The sequence below is a fragment of the Periplaneta americana genome, chromosome 16 (genome assembly GCF_040183065.1).
Source record: "Periplaneta americana isolate PAMFEO1 chromosome 16, P.americana_PAMFEO1_priV1, whole genome shotgun sequence".
NCBI lineage: Eukaryota > Metazoa > Arthropoda > Insecta > Blattodea > Blattidae > Periplaneta > Periplaneta americana.
In genome coordinates this window covers 103,046,352-103,066,089 of record NC_091132.1, presented here as the reverse complement: position 1 = coordinate 103,066,089, position 19,738 = coordinate 103,046,352, and the positions used below count along the sequence as shown (strand labels likewise).

General features: G+C 33.7%; 1 protein-coding gene across 1 annotated transcript in view; it reads left to right on the top strand.

Annotated features, from left to right (window-relative positions):
- Positions 1-19,738, top strand: part of LOC138690997 (protein tramtrack, beta isoform-like) — a 305,513-nt gene that overhangs the window by 293 nt on the left and 285,482 nt on the right. The window lies entirely within an intron of this gene.

Below are 19,738 nucleotides of genomic sequence, written 5' to 3'. Positions count from 1 at the left end.
AAAATCTACTTCTAAATACATTACGCATATTACTATAAAATTACAATCTAAATGTTTATTCCCCACATTAATTTTTGATATGAAAATAATTTATATTGTTTTATTTATATTACAATAAAGACAAAAGGTTTAGGGGAGAGTCGGGTAGTATCGGACATCGGATAATATCGGACAGCGAGTTTCTTTCATCTACCACACGATGATAGTACCTGATTGGCATGGTTTCTGTAATGTCGCATAGAGAAACGTAACCATGTCATTCATGTACTACCATATGGTGGTAGATGAAAGAAACGCACTGTCCGATACTACCCGATGTCCGATACTACCCGACTCTCCCCTAATATCTTGGCATATCATAGAACATGAGTTCTAACCACTAATGGGACGTGTACCACCATGTACCACCATCTGGAAAACACGTATCGGTATTTAATTTTCAAGGACGAAAGTTATCTTGGGAGAAGTAGGAATTTTTACTCGCCACTTTTCATAGCTATTCGAATAATTGTTTAGTAAAACTGAAATGCGTTCTTCTTAAATATTTGTCATTTTGCTTGTACTGTCTATTTCCATCTCTCGAATGCTGTATCCTCGCAAACTATTTCCTGTATTCGATGTAAGCTTTTAGTCCGTTACATTTTCGGTAGGAATATTTATTTGTACAAGTATGATAAACGAAAAACAATATAATTTTTCATTAAGAATGATAGACCTAAGAAGCCAGTAGTAGGCTTCCATGTGTAACAAATGGTATCTACAGCACCGTCACTTGGAATAGCCTACACGTATTTCACTAACAAGGCCAAGGGCATAATTAAAGTAAGCGATATTCGAGGTTTCGCGCGTTGCTTTTCACCGTTACTTGGATTATCCGGCCAAATGCTACGATAGGCGAACACAAAGCTTGTATGCAATATAGGCCTATCAAAACTAGCAGTAAGTACACCAAAGACACTAATAATGTATTTACTTTTCCATAAACGTACTCTAAATGCGCAAAAGTAAAACATTTTTCACCAAAAATGTTTTGTGAAAATTCAAAATAATGACAGAAACAAATACTTCACAATTGAGGGATTTTTCGGAATAAGGTCATATGCGTATGGACCAATGACAAACTGACCTATGAGCCCTTATTCCGACAAATTCCTGAATTGGTATGCCGGTTGAAAATTAAGAGAGTGATTTTATTACGTGTTGTTACTTTTCATTAATGCTTTCAAAAGAGATTAATTTATTCATGTATTTAATTAAATTATGGAAAGGGAATCACGCAATATCCTTACATGTCACAGGACGATAATCGTGGATTGTGTGTGTGTGTGTGTCTGTGTGTGTGTGTATGTGTGTGTCACTAGTGACACGTATTGTAGGGCCTACCATTGGAAAATATATACGTACTCGTATTTAATTTTCAAGGTTTAATTTTCAGCGAAATATAGAGATTTACTCGTCACTTCAATGGTTCCAAAAACTATGCGATGTTGCGTTTAGGAAGTCTGTATATTTCTTGATGCACGAAATGTTATGTACGTAGTTCATTTTTATTGGGTTATTTTACGACGCTGTATCAACATCTCAGGTTATTTAGCGTCTGAATAGAATGAAGGTGATAATACCGGTGAAATGAATCCGGGGTCCAGCACCGAAAGTTACCCAGCATTTGCTCGTATTAGGTTGAGGGAAAACCCCAGAAAAAAACCTCAACCAGGTAACTTTCCCCGATCGGGATTGGAACCCGGGCCTCCTGGTTTCGCTGCCAGACGCGCTGACAGTTACTCCACAGGTGTTGACTGGGTAGTTCATTTATAAATATAAGCCACATAAGAAGACGGTGTAATATTATTTTAATACTAGAACTTAGTCACATGAAAAATATATAAAACACTAACCACACGACAATCTCTTTGTGCGAGATCGTGCGTATTTGCTTGGTTTCCGCACAAAACCAATCCGCGGAAAGTCTAAAATTCCACATTCCCAACCTAACACACATAACAATTTCCCTCTTCTTACCGCCTAAGTGACATATTGATTTTACGGCTTTAGGCTTTTAACATATTATTTTTAGAGACGTTCAATATAGTAATAATTATAAATTGGAAACTTACCACTGCAATTTCACCTAAATTGCACTGTTACCTATTGTTTTTAAATATTTGCAAAAATTAAGTAAACTCTACAACTCCACTAAGGTTACTGCATTCGTGATGCAAGTAACATTAAGGAAGCCGTGAAAAAATCAACATGATTCCAGACTCATCATAGGCTGGGGGGAAAGAAAGACAGACGTATGTCACGGCCTGCTGGAGTATAGTAAACACAGAAAACATTTTAAAGCAACAATGTTGAAGATAGATATTTTTGTTTTGCAAATTTGCCATCATTGAACAGAAACCAAGATGGAGATTTCATTGCAACTAATTAGAAATTCCTCTTGCAGGTATGTAATAAACGATCTTCGCACAAAATAATGTATGATACTCGAGCGCTATGTTTTCTTTCAATTCTCGGAAATTAAAAAAGGTCAACTACGTTTCGCTTTTTCAAACTTTTCCTCGAACATGAAAACTTCAACATATCGCTCTTGAACGCATATTACTATTACATATGTATCTAGGCCTACGTATATTAGTTACGAGTATATGACTGCTAGTTTTTATTTTATGAGAAGAACGGCTCCCTCTTGAAGAACAAATAGCCACTAATCATCATCATCATCATCTTCTTCTTCTTCTTCTTCTTCATGGTATAGGTCTCATGGCCTGTTCCGGCTCAATACTCCATCGCTTTCTTGGTCTGCCAGGGTCCCGTCTTCCTCGTGGTTTATAATTCCATGCCAACTTCGGAAACCTTCCATAATCCATTCTCTGTAAATGGTCAATCCATCTTTTCTTATAATCACAGACTTGCTGAATTATAGATTTAATTTCTAATTCCTCCCTTATGCTTTCGTTTCTTATATGCTTTAGTCTTGTACAGCCCTTGACTGCTCTTAGAAATTTCATTTCTGATGACTGTATATTATTAATTTCTTTCTGTCTTAGGACCCAATTCTCACTACCATATAAGAGGGATGGAACTGCTATAGCCTTATAGAATTTTAATTGTGTTTCCTTCCTTGTTTTATTTCCTAAAACTCTTCTGATTGTACCACACATATAATAACTAATCAAATACAAAATAATAAATATAAAATTTCTAATAAAGTTTTGCCTACATTTGACGTGATTTACAGCTTAAAATATGCATAAGATAACATGGCAAGACTACTAAGGTTTCAAATTAGGGACTATTCTTTAATTCTGCAATTTATTGTCTAAAAACTTATTATCTACAATTACACAAATTTTACTTCGACTAAGCATTTATACAGAATTTGACGACATCATTATTCTTACCATAAGTAATTAAATATGTGGACTTAGCCTTCAACATCAAATTTTAAGAATACAGAACAGAGAGAATTAGTGTTTAATTGAATTGTTTACCAAAACATGCTGAATCTCTGTGGAAGCATTGTCTGTCATCACCTTGTGTTAAGTAATTTATGACTAGAAATACACAACATATATCAGAACACACAGATTAGCAAAACTTCACAAATTCCACGGAAATACTGTTTTAAAAATATATCGTTAACGAATTTACTACAGAAGACAGACTTCCAATCGTCGAAAAATGAAAGAAATAAATCTGTTATGATACTTTTCGTGCACGAGTGAGGTTATGTGCCACATTACTGAATATGTGTGTTCAATAGAATTCGCGAAGAGATTTCTTGTGCAAATACAAGCTGTAAGTGAAAACGCTCCTATTTTGCAACTTAATGCTGTGGTTCTGCCTTCCTTTCTCTCGAGCTTGGCATTGAAATGAAGGTTGGCCCAGAATGGAACGTTAGACCTCTGCTCAACTAATGTCCCGTTCCAGTCCCAGACAGGACACAGACGCTCTTAACGGGTTCGACGTGTGATCTTCAAATAATCTGAGAGTTAAACAGTAATATACATTTATGCGTATATGATAAGATTTAGTGTACATTAGTGTCCTGCATTTCAAGCGCTATGTTCGTTTCAAGTTTGTCGAGCGTGACAAGAACCGAAGTCTGCTTTGAAGAAGCGGATCTATCCAGCTCGCTCGAATCTGTCCCTTCAAGCCCGCTGGCCTCTCCTATTCTCCCCTCCCATCATGTGAAATTTTATTAAGATGAAAGGATAAGTAATTTTAATTATAAAATTACCATTAAACATCCACAGATATATTCGTACATATATATATTGGTATATCACAATTTATTTTAAAAATACATGACAACTTTTACTACACCAATTACCGACAGAAAGTAACTATAATTATATTCTTCACGTAATATTTAAATAAATGACAGCTGCTCAGTAAGAGTAGATATGTTACTATACGGATGATGAAAGTATTATAACATGAACACATATAAAATAAATTGTATAACAGTGATGATGAAAGTATTATAACATGAACACATATAAAATAAATTGTATAATGCAGGTGATGAAAGTATTATAACATGAACACATATAAAATAAATTGTATAATACAGATGATGAAAGTATTATAACATGAAAATTTGTTTGAAGAAACGCTTCGATTATCCAACTAAATTAATTTATTCTGAATTTAATGTATTTAATATTGAACAAATTTATAAGTATACGCTGTTAAAATTTTATCATAAAAATCGTAATAAGTTTGTATTACAGACACACAATTATGACACAAGACGAAATATTAATTCAACATTAGTAGAACCTAAATGTCTCACATCTGCTGGTCTAAAGATAGCATAAATTTTGGCCCTCGGTTGTACAATGCTTTAACTAAATTACACCCAGAACTTCTAACATGTAACCCAGTAACATATAACAAGAAAATTAGAAACGTGTTAATATCTTCAATTTGATTAAATAAATTTATAGCCTATGTGTATGAATTAATCAACCTATATTATATTTGTATTCTATAATTTTGAAATATATATTAGTCCTACTTTTCACGTGCGATATTATTCTTCTCTAGTGTTAATATTATATTATATAATTCCATTGCCGCTGTAATTATATTTTAGTTCCTATTTTATTTTACTTATTTATTTATATTATTATTATTTTTTATTTTAATATTATATCTGAACTGCGACCGAGCATGAGCGCTGCTCATTCGGTCTCAAATTTTGTTAATACTACTGTATCTTCTTTTATATTGCTTGTATTATCTTAGTTGTATTTCTCTTTGTTTTGTTTTGTAATTATATTTCTTTATTCTGTATATTTTGTAATTATATTTCTTTATTCTGTATATTTGAATTTAAATAAATTAAATTAAATTTAAAAAAATGAACACATATAAAATAAATTGTATAATAGTAATGATGGAAGTATTATAACATGAACACATAAAATACATTGTATAATGCAGGTGATGAAAGTATTATAACATGAACACATATAAAATAAATTGCATAATAGTAATGATGAAAGTATTATAACATGAACAAATATAAAATAAATTGTATAATACAAATGATGAAAGTATTATAACATGAACACATATAAAATAAATTGTATAATAGTGATGATGAAAGTATTATAACATGAACACATAAAATAAATTGTATAATACAGATGATGAAAGTATTATAACATGAACACACATAAAATAAATTGTATAATACAGATGATGAAAGTATTATAACATGAACACATATAAAATAAATTGTATAATAGTGACGATGAAAGTATTATAACATGAACAAATATAAAATAAATTGTATAATACAAATGATGAAAATATTATAACATGAACACATATAAAATAAATTGTATAATAGTGATGATGAAAGTATTATAACATGAACACATATAAAATAAATTGTATAATACAGATGATGAAAGTATTATAACATGAACACATATAAAATAAATTGTATAACACAGATGATGAAGGTATTATAACATGAACACATATAAAATAAATTGTATAATACGGGTGATGAAAGTATTATAACATGAACACACATAAAAATAAATTGTATAATAATTATGATAAAAGTATTATAACATGAACACATATAGAATAAATTGTATAATACAGATGATGAAAGTATTATAACATGAACACATATAAAATAAATTGTATAAGTCCATAAAAATAAACGATCTCATTTTCATGTTACATATCATTATAACATATCCAAACTATTAATAAATAAAATATATGATTTCACTTCCGCACTACACATAATTCGTTGTAGCTTGCAATATTCAACCTGAGAATAAATAAGATTATTTCATTTTCATATTACACACAATAAACTTAGAGTACTCTGCATGTTAATAAATAAGTAAAAAAAAAAAACAAGGATTTCATTTTTCATAATATACATAATTACAACTTAACCATCTATTCTGTTAAAAAATTAAATAAATAATATCCAACTTGCTAAATAAATGTTTTCATTTTCATAATATTATATAGGATAACATACTATCCAGCCTGTAGTCGATCTGGTTGGCGAGTTGGTATAGCGCTGGCCTTCTATGTCCAAGGTTGCGGGTTCGATCCCGGGCCAGGTCGATGGCATTTAAGTGTGCTTAAATGCGACAGGCTCATGTCAGTAGATTTACTGGCATGTAAAAGAACTCCTGCGGGATAAAATTCCGGCACATCCGGCGACGCTGATATAACCTCTGCAGTTGCGAGCGTCGTTAAATAAAACATAACATTTTATCCAGCCTGTTAAATAAAACAAATAATTTCATTTTCATACTACAGACTATCGTCGTCCATGACAGACACTATGTTCGGTTCATTTTGTCGAGTATGGCGAAGTTCGATATTAGCCGATGTTCGCTTTGCAGGAGGAGGCCTGTCGTGTTTGTTCACCAATATTATGGAAATATTTGCTGTCCTCTCCCATCCCTTCATGCTTTCAACTAGCGTCGAGCATTACACGCTCTATGTTCTGTTCAAGTTTGTCGAGTATGGTGAAGTTCGATAATCACCGATATTCGCTCTGACGTGTTTGTTCCACCTAGTAATTAAAATAATTGCTGTCTTCCAGTCCCACCCTTTTCATGTTTTAACCGCCTAAGGATTTTAGCACAGATCTTGCGATTTGTTCGTCATATGAAATAAGACGAAGTTTGTAAAATCTTGGTTGCCGCTCTCATGTTCGAACATTGCAGGTTCATATGAAGTAAGATGACGTTTTTAATATCTTGGTTTCCTCTCTCATGTTTGAACATTGCACAATACTAATCGGTACTATGAACATATGTGGTTTTTAAATTATATTTTGTTTGATTTATTTGTACTGTCTTCCTCCGAAGAGTTTAGCGCTGGGACCTGAGGTATTCTTGCCATCGGTGCGGGAGTTGCGGGTAGATTTTTTTGTTGCTACAGACATGCCGAGTCGAACGGAATGGGAAGTATTAATCGACCAAAAATATGCAGTCTTCAGTTTGTAGTAGTGTGTGAATATTTCATAAACATATTGTTTACCTAGGCCTATATGGTTTTGTTATTAATATATTAAATATATTGTTGCAATGTTTGCTCAAACACCTCCCTGATGTTAGCTATGTTAATATTATATGAATTACTCATGTTAAATATTTCACAGTTACAAGTCATTTTTAAGGAAACATGCTGTGGAAAAGTTTTTGGCTATATTCTATTGGAATTTTAGAATATTTGTGATTGGTATCGTGAAAAACAGATTCCTATAATGTGGTGATATCTTAAAATACAAATCAAGTAGTTTTACTTCTCAAGTGAGTTCTGCGGTACAGTATATTTAAATTGATTACTTTACAAATTTAATTCAATTCTACTAATCACTCAATTTTATAGTATGATTCTCCTTTTCATTTATATTATTGTAGTTTTATTATGATTTTTCTTTTTATTTATTTCATTGTATTTGTATTTCTGGTGGTGTGATGGCCTTAACTTCACCAGAATAAATAAATAAATAAATAAATAAATAAATAAATAAATAAATAAATAAATAAATAAATAAATAAATAAATAAATAAATAACATTTTCTACAATACTTTCATTCTCTAGACACGTAAGTACGAATAGTTGTATCTCTATCTCGCCAAAAATACGTTAGAAAACTAATAGGCATACTGCTCTCGTAAATTGGGCGAATGTTTTCAGTATGATTGTACTTCCTTCCAGACTGCCGCTGTCACTGTTCCCTCCCACTCCAGTACCGCACTAGACTAGTCGGAACCGCATTCCTTTCAGCATTAAACTCCTCAGAGGATGAGAGTACGTATATTTTTGCGAATGTTTAGTAATATTAATAATAAAAAAAAATTACCTATTACTGTGCGTAACTACGCAAGATATATGCCTTGCATCCTTATGCAGATAAAACATAAAGGCGCAGGGAGAGGAGGAACTAAAGAGAAATGCACCGAACGTATGTAAGGAAGGGGAAGATTGAACAGACGCAAAGGCAGCTTCGGTTCTACAGAGACTCGTCAAATTTGAACCGAACCTAAGGCCTCTAACCGGTTTTCAAGAGTCTCTGTTATTTTAGTTCACATGCTTCATTTCCAAGTACTGCTGGGATTCCTATGGAGTAGGGCGAAGTTCGTAGTATCATGGCTGTAATGTGAATTACAAAACACCTCCACATATGCAGAACACATCACAAATGCCAACCACACCTACAGAGACATCAACACAGACATGGAAATACTGCACATCCAACCAAAAAGCCAGAAACTCAACACACTAGAACAATATGAAATATAGCTACAGACACACGAAAACACACCCCAACGATATTCTCAACACACAACTCAAAACACATACACTCTTTGACTCTACACTACGAACGCACCCACACAGGAAACAAGAGGCGCCAACATCAACAACGACCAGTTCTGAAGATGACCCAAAATAGGTCGAAACATGTTAACAAGGTACGTTAAAATTTAACACAAGAAAGACTTATCATACATATTCCGAAATTTATTATACTTTTATTTCACGGGAAGTAGAACAGATTACAGTTTTCGAAACACTTTCAGTATAAAGAAATATTACATATTTTATAATTATACGTCCATAAAATTCAAAGGATTTTCGTTCATTAACGCAATTTAATTTGGAATTTCTGAGGACATATAGCCTATTTGAAAATTTCTATTAAATAAATGCAGTTTATTAAAGTCTAAAATAGCCAACAATTTCGTGGAATTAACCAATAAATTAGTTCACTTCATAATAAATGAAGTAGAAATAGCTGCATCTGGTCTTCAATTCAGGCAGTTCGGGCTCGATTCTCGGCCAGGTCATGGTAAAATTTATGGAAAAATAGACGTTGCAGTGAGTTCTATTCAGAGTACTACCCTCTATCATTCCACCAACTCTCCATCTTCTCCTCAATTCATCTATAATCCACAATAGTTAAAATTAGGCAGGGGTGAAGTCTTGCTTATATGGGAAGGGCTTAGGGCTCCGGGCCCTGGAATTTGTCGGGTACTCGTCTGAGGATGGGACCTGGCTCTAACAGGGCTGATGCGGAATGGCCCATCTGTAAGCATCGGATTCACGAATGCCACCAGACCACCTATCAGACTTGGGACAATTATCGCATATATAGGGTGAGTCAGAAGAAAGGACAATACGTTGAGGGGTGATAGTAAGGGTGATTCTAAAGCAAAAATGTTATACAGGGACATCATTTTATTTTTACTAACATTTTTAATATTAACTTGGCTACCCCCTTCCGCGACTGGAGTTCGATGATACTGGCGTAGAATACAAACAAATCACTTTACTAGGTACAGGATGGATGAAACGTAGTTCATCTATTTACGTAAACTAGGAAATATCGCGCTTTTGAGTTTGATAATTTTAATTAGATTTTTGTTTAATCAAAATACAGTACAGTAGCTATTAACAATGAGTCTATTTACTCACGTACTGAGCTGTCCATGCGGACGTATTCATTATGCAGTGTATATTATACTGTCTACAGCACATTAGCATACAATATAGAGAATGAAGTTAAATTGAAAAGTAATCATAAATAATGGATATTTAAACACATTTTTAAAATGGTGGCCGTTCATTTCGATACAGGCTTCAGTTCTTTTGTGCATATTATCGCACTATAGACTATTGCATCTATTTTCAATTACCAGTTTCGTCCTTCGTACTAATAACTTATGTTGCAATAATTCTGTACCTACTCTATGAAAGAGTATCTTACGTACTGTAAATTCAATCTTCACTTCTGCCCGATCCGAAAAGATAAAATTACTCAGACATACTATCTGCTGTCCGTCCAAGTGGTTATGTCGCAGGGTCGTAGAAAGGGAGAAAATCACGTGACAGTTAATTAGTTAACGAGTCCCTTTTATTTAAGCTATTTTAAACAGTTGTACAATATTACGTAGACGTCCAATTCCTAACAGAAATTAATGTTCTCAGAAAAGAACTAAGAGAGCCCAGCCACTAGCTGGCGAATAAAAGCTGGTGGGAGAAACCGGGATACGACGTAGGCAAATGGACGACAGTACCTGTGGGAAAATGATTCAATATTGAGAGCTCTTTCGTCACTGGAAAACGCGAACATATTTTTGGAACGTACTGTTTACTATGACCGTAAGGCTACTATGACTGTATATGCGGTCTTGAATCTGTGTGCAGGACGGTAGAACTTCATTAGTAGAAGGGGTGGGAGTGAAGTACATTCAAAAAGTCAGGTACAATAAAAATTGAAGTAAAAATAAAATGATGTCCCTGTATAAAAGTGTTTTTATTCTCAATGGTTTCCGAGTAGCAGGTATTTGAAAATATCAGGCATGAGTCTCCTTTCCTTCCTCTGCGTAATTGCTTATATTGAGTGTTACAATTGTGGCTCGCCGACGTCGAGTTCATGTCAGAAAGGTTTTAGCAGTTTACTAAGTATGAGCATATTCTGTACAGTGAAATTACAGTGCAACGAGGCTACACATGCAGAGTATGGTGACGTAGTTTACGGTAAGGCTATGGTTCTTGCAATGGTAATTATAGACCCAGTCGGGGCGATACAGGTTAACTGATAGCGGAATATTGGGTGGAGGTGGGAAAACTGGCTAGGACTTGTTTACTTTTTCCGTTTTCTGAATCCACTGCACTGTCTGTCTAGGTATGGTTGACGTTGAAGGTTTCGTACTTAGTAGCACTGAAATTGTAACATTTGGAAAAACGTGAAATCATTGTGATGTCGAGACCGAAATTCAATTGGAACATATATTTAAATATATATTATTTATTTATTTGTTTATTTGTTTATTTACTTATTTACTTATGTACTTATGTACTTATCTATCTATCTGTCTGTCTGTCTGTCTGTCTGCCTGCCTATTTATTTATTTATTTATTTATTTATTTATTTACTTATTTACTTATTTACTTATTTATTTATTTATTTATTTATTTATTTATTTATTTATTTATTTATTTATTTATTTATTTATTTATTTATTTATTTACTTACTTACTTACTTACTTACTTACTTACTTACTTACTTACTTACTTACTTACTTACTTACTTACTTACTTACTTACTTACTTACTTACTTACTTACTTACTTACTTACTTACTTACTTACTTACTTACTTACTTACTTACTTACTTACTTACTTACTTACTTACTTACTTACTTACTTACTTACTTACTTACTTACTTACTTACTTACTTACTTACTTACTTACTTACTTACTTACTTACTTACTTACTTACTTACTTACTTACTTACTTACTTACTTACTTACTTACTTACTTACTTACTTACTTACTTACTTACTTACTTACTTACTTACTTACTTACTTACTTACTTACTTACTTACTTACTTACTTACTTACTTACTTACTTACTTACTTACTTACTTACTTACTTACTTACTTACTTACTTACTTACTTACTTATTTATTTATTTATTTATTTATTTATTTATTTATTTATTTATTTATTTATTTATTCTGGTGTAGTTAAGGCAATCAGGTCTTCTCTTCCACACCACCAGAAATACATATACTTACTTTTGAGGGCCTCTCCACTTTTCAGTGGTTACCCTTTATTCCCATTTTCCATCTGCGTCTGTCATTCCAATCCTGCTCATTTAGTCCCCTACCATTCATCATCCTCGATATTCCAGCCCTCCATGAATTTCTAGGCCATCCTCGTTTCCTTCTACCAGCTGGAGACCACTGAAGTAGCACGTTTGGCCACCTCCTCTCATCCATCCTCCTAACATGACCATACCACTGAAGTTGTCTATTCTCAATTCTTGCAATCACTGATTCTTCCATGTTTATTATCCTTATAACATCTTCGTTTCTTCTCTTTTCCAGCCTGGACAGAAATACAAATACAATAACAGAAATAAAAAGGAAAAAAAAAACACTATAAACAAAGTAAAGTCACACAAAAATATACACAGGTTGCAGTCACACAAACTTTAAATGAGTGATTAAGTATAATTAATTGTATCGTAATTAACTAACATAAACAAGAAACTTGCGATTTTAATCTAGAGTAAAAAACACAAATTAACACTTCTAGCAATACCTGAAAAGCATTAAAAAGACAAAATTTTCCAATTTAATTTTGAATTGTGATAAAGTCCGTCAGTCCCTGACATCATTAGGTAACGAATTCCAGAGACGTGGTATTTCTACAGTGTAGGAGGATGAGTATAGAAACGTTCTATGATGAGGGATAGAAAGAAGTGCTTGATGCCGGTTTCGAAGAGTTGTAAGAAATTTAAAGCGCGATAAGAGATAATTCGGAGTAGAAATATGCATGACTCTAAATAGAAGAGACAGTGAATGTATTGTTCTTCGTTCCTTCAGACGCACCCATGAAAGTAACTGGAGGGAAGGTGTTATATGGTCAAATTTACGAGTATTGCAGGTGAATCGTATGCACACATTATGAACAAGTTGTAGTCTCTCAGCTAAGAGTGAACTTACATTAGTTAGCAAGGAATCGCAATAATCAAAATGGGGCATTACAAGCGTCTGAATAAGATTCTTTTTTAGACTAAGTGGTAGAAATTCTTTCATATGAAACAAAGAGTGAAGTTGAGAAAATATTTTTTTGCAAGTGTGTGTTACTTGAGTGTTCCAATTTAGATCACTATCCATAAAAATGCCAAGATTTTTAACTGTTTCACTGTATTTAACAATAATTCCATTCAATATTATCCTCCACAAGAAAATTAAATGAAATAAAATAAAACATTACAAGAAAAGACAAAATGAATCATAACTGCTTGAAAAAATATATCTTAATTATGGACTAAAAATGTATAACATGATTTTGAAATCGAAATATAAATTAATTATTAAGAAATTATAACATGTAAAAAAAGGTAAAGGTATCCCTGTAACATGCCATGAAGGCACTTGGGGGGCATGGAGGTAGAGCCCCATGCTTTCCATGACCTCGGCACTAGAATGAGGTGGTGTGGTCGGCACCACGCTCTGACCGCCTTTAACCCCCGGGAAAGACCCGGTACTCAATTTTATAGGAGGCTGAGTGAACCTCGGGGCAGTTCTGAAAGTTTGGCAACGAGAAAAAATCCTGCCACCACCTGAGATCGAACCCCGGACCTTCCAGTCCGTAGCCAGCTGCTCTACCAACTGAGCCACCCGGCCGCCCAATTATAACATGTATGAATTCAAATTTCAAATTAAAGAGATATTTATAATATGTACCGTAATTAAAATTAGTATTAACATATTATTTGACTGATATATTTTAAATAAATATTATCTTGTGATTTGGCGATACGTTATTATAATTAATTTGATTCTCAGTTTACTGTATTTTATTATCAAGTTAACCTACAAAACTTTCATTTGAACTCCTTACTGAATACAAAACAATTCTTACTAAGTGCAATATTTAAGTTATTTTCATTTTAAATCTAATATAATTTTTCTTTCTTCATATAATTTATTAATCTACGTACTATGTGTTCAATATTCCTTCCGAACAAGAGTTTTACTCATGCGTGAGTTAGATTTATAGCAAAAGAGGTAATATTACTTCCTAAATGTTCATCTAAAATGTTGTGTCTTTTATAGTTATGGTATTGTTTCAAGACAAGTTTATTTCTATGATTAATTATACTTTACAATAAAACTTAATTTATATCGTTTTTAATTACAAATGTTGTATGTTCTGATGATGATGATGATGATGATGATGATGATGATGATTATAGCTGAAAATTACTTTTTAAACAGTACCGGCACTGCTCTCTATAACTCTTCATAGGCCTAAGAAAATGTTATGTTTCTACATCTGAGGGAAGATAATACATTGTATTCTGGCCAACATAATATTTACGTTTGCCTTTCAGACAAAAGGTTATTTATTAATTTATTTACTCGGCCTACTCATATTGCAAGATATCCAACTGATACGAAATGTGCATGATGAGAGAGGACTGCTCCGCCAGCTGTTCTGTCACTGATTTATCCTGTGTGCATGTAACTTCAGAGTTATGTGCCTCAACTTACAAATCTAGTTATGACAAATTGAGTGCGCGTTATACTCTTCCCAGTGTTATTTCTGAACGACAGGCCAACAAGATATACATGAATTGGAGAACATTCTTCAAATAACAGAGCGCATCTATCTACTAGCTCTAATAGGACAACTAATATTCCACAAACATGAGTGTGGTACACAATGCAGGGGCAAGGCCTACATTCGCATCATCACCAACATGTGCAGCACTTTCATGAAGATGATGCAAAACAACTGGAATTCTGTCAATGGATCATTGCTAATGACCGATTGATTTCACACATTTTATTTGCGGAAGAATCAGCATTTACCCATAACGGAGTCAACAACATGCGCAACTGTCACTTAGGGGCAGATAAAAATCCATACGCTACTATGGGATCACCATCTATAATCTGATTTAACATTCTACTTAATGTTCTCAGAACAGCTCGTCTCCCATATTTAATTCATTCCATTGTAATTATTCCTCCAGAGCCCGCGGCTTTTCCATTTTTAGCGTTTTCTAGCGCCAAAAATACCTCATCCTGTAATTGATCCATATCATCATTTATTTTGTTTAAAATTGTGTCAGATTTCATAAAAGCTTTTCTTGTTCTGTTAAAAGTATTTTAAATGTTGCATAAAAATCACTGATTGTTAAAAAAATTTAGGTTTTTGTTGTTTTACTTGTTCTAGCTATCTTGAGGGTTTTCCAGATTTGGGCTCATCACTAGATTAAAAAATACAAAATTAACAAATCATACAAACAAAATTGGACATTGAAACTAACAGGCATGATGTACGTAGTGATTACAACGCGACCTTGACGCTGCGGGAATAACGGAAAGTTAAGGGCCCTGCCACTAGATTAAAAAGATAGGAAATTAACAAACATACAAATAAAATTGGACATTGTAACTAACAGCCATGATGGACGTAATGGATATTACGCGACCCTGACGCAGCGGGAATAACGGAAAGTTAAGGGCCTTGCCACTAGATTAAAATGATAAAAAATTAACATATCATACAAATAGAATTGGACATTGAAACTAACAGCCATGATGTACGTAATGGTTACAACGCGACCTTGACGCTGCGCAGATTCCAGAATAACAGGTTTGAAATCCACCACAAGATTGTCATGTTTTTCAGCTGTAATGAAAGGTCCTGCGTTGTGTTAAACAAAGGTTCTCCGCCGTCGTTCTATGAAAATCACAGTGTAGCTAGTGTTTGAATACGAGCATTGGGCTTCAGAGAAACGATACGAATGTAGCACTATCAACTCTTATGAACAGTTAAGGTTTTTTCTTTTCAAATCAACGTATTAAATGTATTATGTATTTTTCAATGTATCCTATCAGGTATAGATAAAACTAACTGAGAACTGCTTAATATTTATTTCGAGATTTTTTACGTAATGTAATTAGACGTTCTCAGCATTCTTGATAGCGCAATAGTTATTTCGATAGAAGTGTTAAAATGACATTTTATTTTGTGAGTATGGATGTTTTTGAATCGTCCACACCTGTGGAATAACGGTTAGCGCGTCTGACCGCGAAAGCAAGTAGTCCGTGTTTGAATCCTGGTAGGTGCAAGTTACCTGGTTGAGGTTTTTTCCGATGTTTTCCCTCAACCCAATATGAGAAAATACTGGATAACTTTCGGTGCTCGATTCCAGGCTCATTTCACCGGCATTATCACCTTCATTCCATTCAGATGTTAAATAATCTGAGATGTTGATACAGTGTCGTAAAATAATCCATTCAAAAAATGTTTGCGAAACCAGGCCGCAGTCGGAATGAAGCACAAATTAATGTAATTTTAACATGTGTGCTGCAGTCACACTATTCCTTAGACAGCTAAACAGCTGTTCGTGGTGACAAAGAGGCAATTCTTACGACTTCTCGACTGCTGTATTCACCCCCACTGTAGTTATGAAACTTTAACACATTACAACGAAGTGGTTGTATACCTCAGTAGTAGAACATTCTACTGCAGAGCTAGAGATCTCCATTTCAAACCCGGATGTTCCCTAATTTTTAAAATGATATTTAATTCTTAAATGTTTCATATAATTGTCATTGAAATAGTTGTTAAAGCAATTTATTTAGTCTAAGGCCCGGTTTCTTCAACCTTTGTTAAATTATAACAGTGTGTTATTCCATTTTAACTGTAAACCTAACAGTTGAAGCATTTCTTCAACTGCTGTTAGTACTAACAGGCTGTTAAAACCTATGTTAATGTAACTGCCCAATTTCATGCAGTTAAATCATTTAACTCTCTGTTAGCATAGAAGTATCCAATATGGCTGGTGCGTTAGATGCTGAACTTGTATATCTGGATTATTTAGATATCCATGAATACATAAACAGAGGGGTTGATTTCTGTGATTTGACAGACCAGAAGTTCATACAAAGGTACAGGCTATTTTCTGCCAAGCCTCACTGTTTGCTTTCAATTTAGATCCGTTTGTTTGTTTATTCTCAATAATTGGTTTATACTGCGAAATAATTTCCAGCAGAAGGTTTCTTTCGAACGGAGAGAAATTAGTCCCACGATTTCTTTTTGTTCCAGTGTTTTCCATTTCATAACAGCAATACCAATACGCCGCTCCACGCTATTGTGATACAGACGAGGAAAGAAGCAGAAATCAAACCTGAGAGAATAGAAAGACTTCTATCGTCTCTGAATCAAACAACGGAAACAAGCGAGAATCGCAATTGTCAGAGTTCAGAAAACAGAAGTGAGTCTATACTTAGTTATAGGTTATGGTTAAACTCTAGAATATCTGGTCCTAACAGAGAGTTAACAAACAGAATGTTAAAATGTGAAATGTAAAGTTGAAGGAAAGCAATATTTTTAACAGCAATTCATACTTTTAACTTACAGTTAATTAACGCTATGTTAGGTGCATTTTATCAACGGTGAAGAAACCGGACCTAAGTAATACATTACTTAACCAAAAACAATTATTTTCAAAAGCAGACCTGGCTTCGTTTGAACTGTTTTATTCATTGATTGCTTTTGCTACCGTATGGCATCTTGTTGGAAACAATAATTGACAATCGACGCAACCAGTTGAAATCAGTGTTAAAAGCATTTTTCCCACTAGTGTTACAAGTACTTTTCGTACTCTACTATATAATAAACCATTTTAACCCTTTCATTCACGGCGTCCTCTACAAAGGACAGCAACTTCAATGCCGTTTCATGGACAGTTGTTAACAGATCCTTTTAGTCATCTTGTCATCTCATGTGGACAGTTCATATCTGGAAATCTAGGCATCATGCTGTAAAAATGAGACTGTGGGCAATTCACAAAAACTTGAAAGGAGTCAAGAACAAACAATTAGACTTTTCTAACCAAAATCATAATTCGTGACTAAAAGTGTTAACGCGCTCTCCTAGCGTTAAAAGATCTCCTTTTAAGAATGTCTGTCTAAAAAAGTGATTTTTGGCATGTCGTTTCTTCCACGTCTGTCTGTCCCTTAAAAATTAATTCTGTTAAATTAAATGTTTTTATATCCAGCTCAATTCATCCGCAAATGATATCCATTAATCATAAAGGTTTTACTAAGAATTCATAAGTTTTTCTTTCATATAACACTAATGGAGATTTATTCGAAAACTGCTCCAAAGATGATTTATATATTCTTTTCTTACATAAGATAATGTGGTAAATGAAAGATAGAGGACGTCTGTCTCCAAAAACGTTTATAACAGAGAATTATTTTTAAGTACATAACTTTTTAAGTCTCAAATTTCCAAACAAACATTTTAAGGCTTAAACATATCCGTAATAATTATTGTTTTATTAATATAAGTAGATACTCTGGCCATGTCAATGTTTTCTCTGCGTTTCCAATTCACTGTCGGCTAAAGCAAGGAGATGCACTATCACCTTTACTTTTTAACTTTGCTTTAGATTATGCCATTAGGAATGTCCAGGATAACAGAGAGGGTTTGGAATTGAACGGGTTACATCAGCTGCTTGTCTATGCGGATGACGTGAATATGTTAGGAGAAAATCCACAAATGATTAGGGAAAACACGGGAATTTTACTGGAAGCAAGTAAAGAGATAGATTTGGAAGTAAATCCCGAAAAAAAAAGTATATGATTATGTCTCGTGACGAGAATATTGTACCAAATGGAGATATAAAAATTGGAAATTTATCTTTTGAAGAGGTAGACAAGTTCAAGTATGTTGGAGCAACAGTAACAAATATAAATGAAACTCGGGAGGAAATTAAATACAGAATAAATATGGGAAATGCCTGTTATTATTCGGTTGAGAAGCTTTTATCATCCAGTCTGCTGTCAAAAAATCTGAAAGTTAGAATTTACAAAACAGTTATATTACCGGTTGTTCTTTATGGTTATGAAACTTGGACTCTCACTTTGAGACAGGAACATAGGTTTGAGAATAAGGTGCTTAGGAAAATATTTGGGGCTAAGAGGGATGAAGTTACAAGAGAATGGAGAAAGTTACACAACGCAGAACTGCACGCATTGTATTCTTCACCTGACATAATTAGGAACATTAAATCCAGACGTTTGAGATGGGCAGGACATGTAGGACGTATGGGCGAATCCAGAAATGCATATAGAGTGTTAGTTGGGAGACCGGAGGGAAAAAGACCTTTAGGGAGGCCGAGACGTAGATGGGAAGATAATATTAAAATGGATTTGAGGGAGGTGGGATATGATGATAGAGGATGGATTAATCTTGCTCAGGATAGGGACCAATGGCGGGCTTATGTGAGGGCGGCAATGAACCTCCGGGTTCCTTAAAAGCCAGTAAGTAAGTAATATAACTCTATCCGTTACAGAAATAGTATCACAAAGGAACTTAATTATTTTTAATCAGTTACTATCTACATCTTAATTAAACATTCAGTTGAACAAGTCCAGTAGCACTTCAGAGGAATTCACTTATTGACTTTTACGATATGATTTCATTTTGTTATGTTAATTATTTATCATAAAAGCATAAAACAATATCTAGAATAATCCATGTTGTGTTGTTATATCAATCAGAAACTTTATACAGTCCGCTAAAGCTCTTGTAAAGTCGTTTGTACCATCTTTCCATTACACAGTAAATAAAGTAATAACTCCCCACCTCAGTTTTACCCAGATAGACTACAACGGAGACT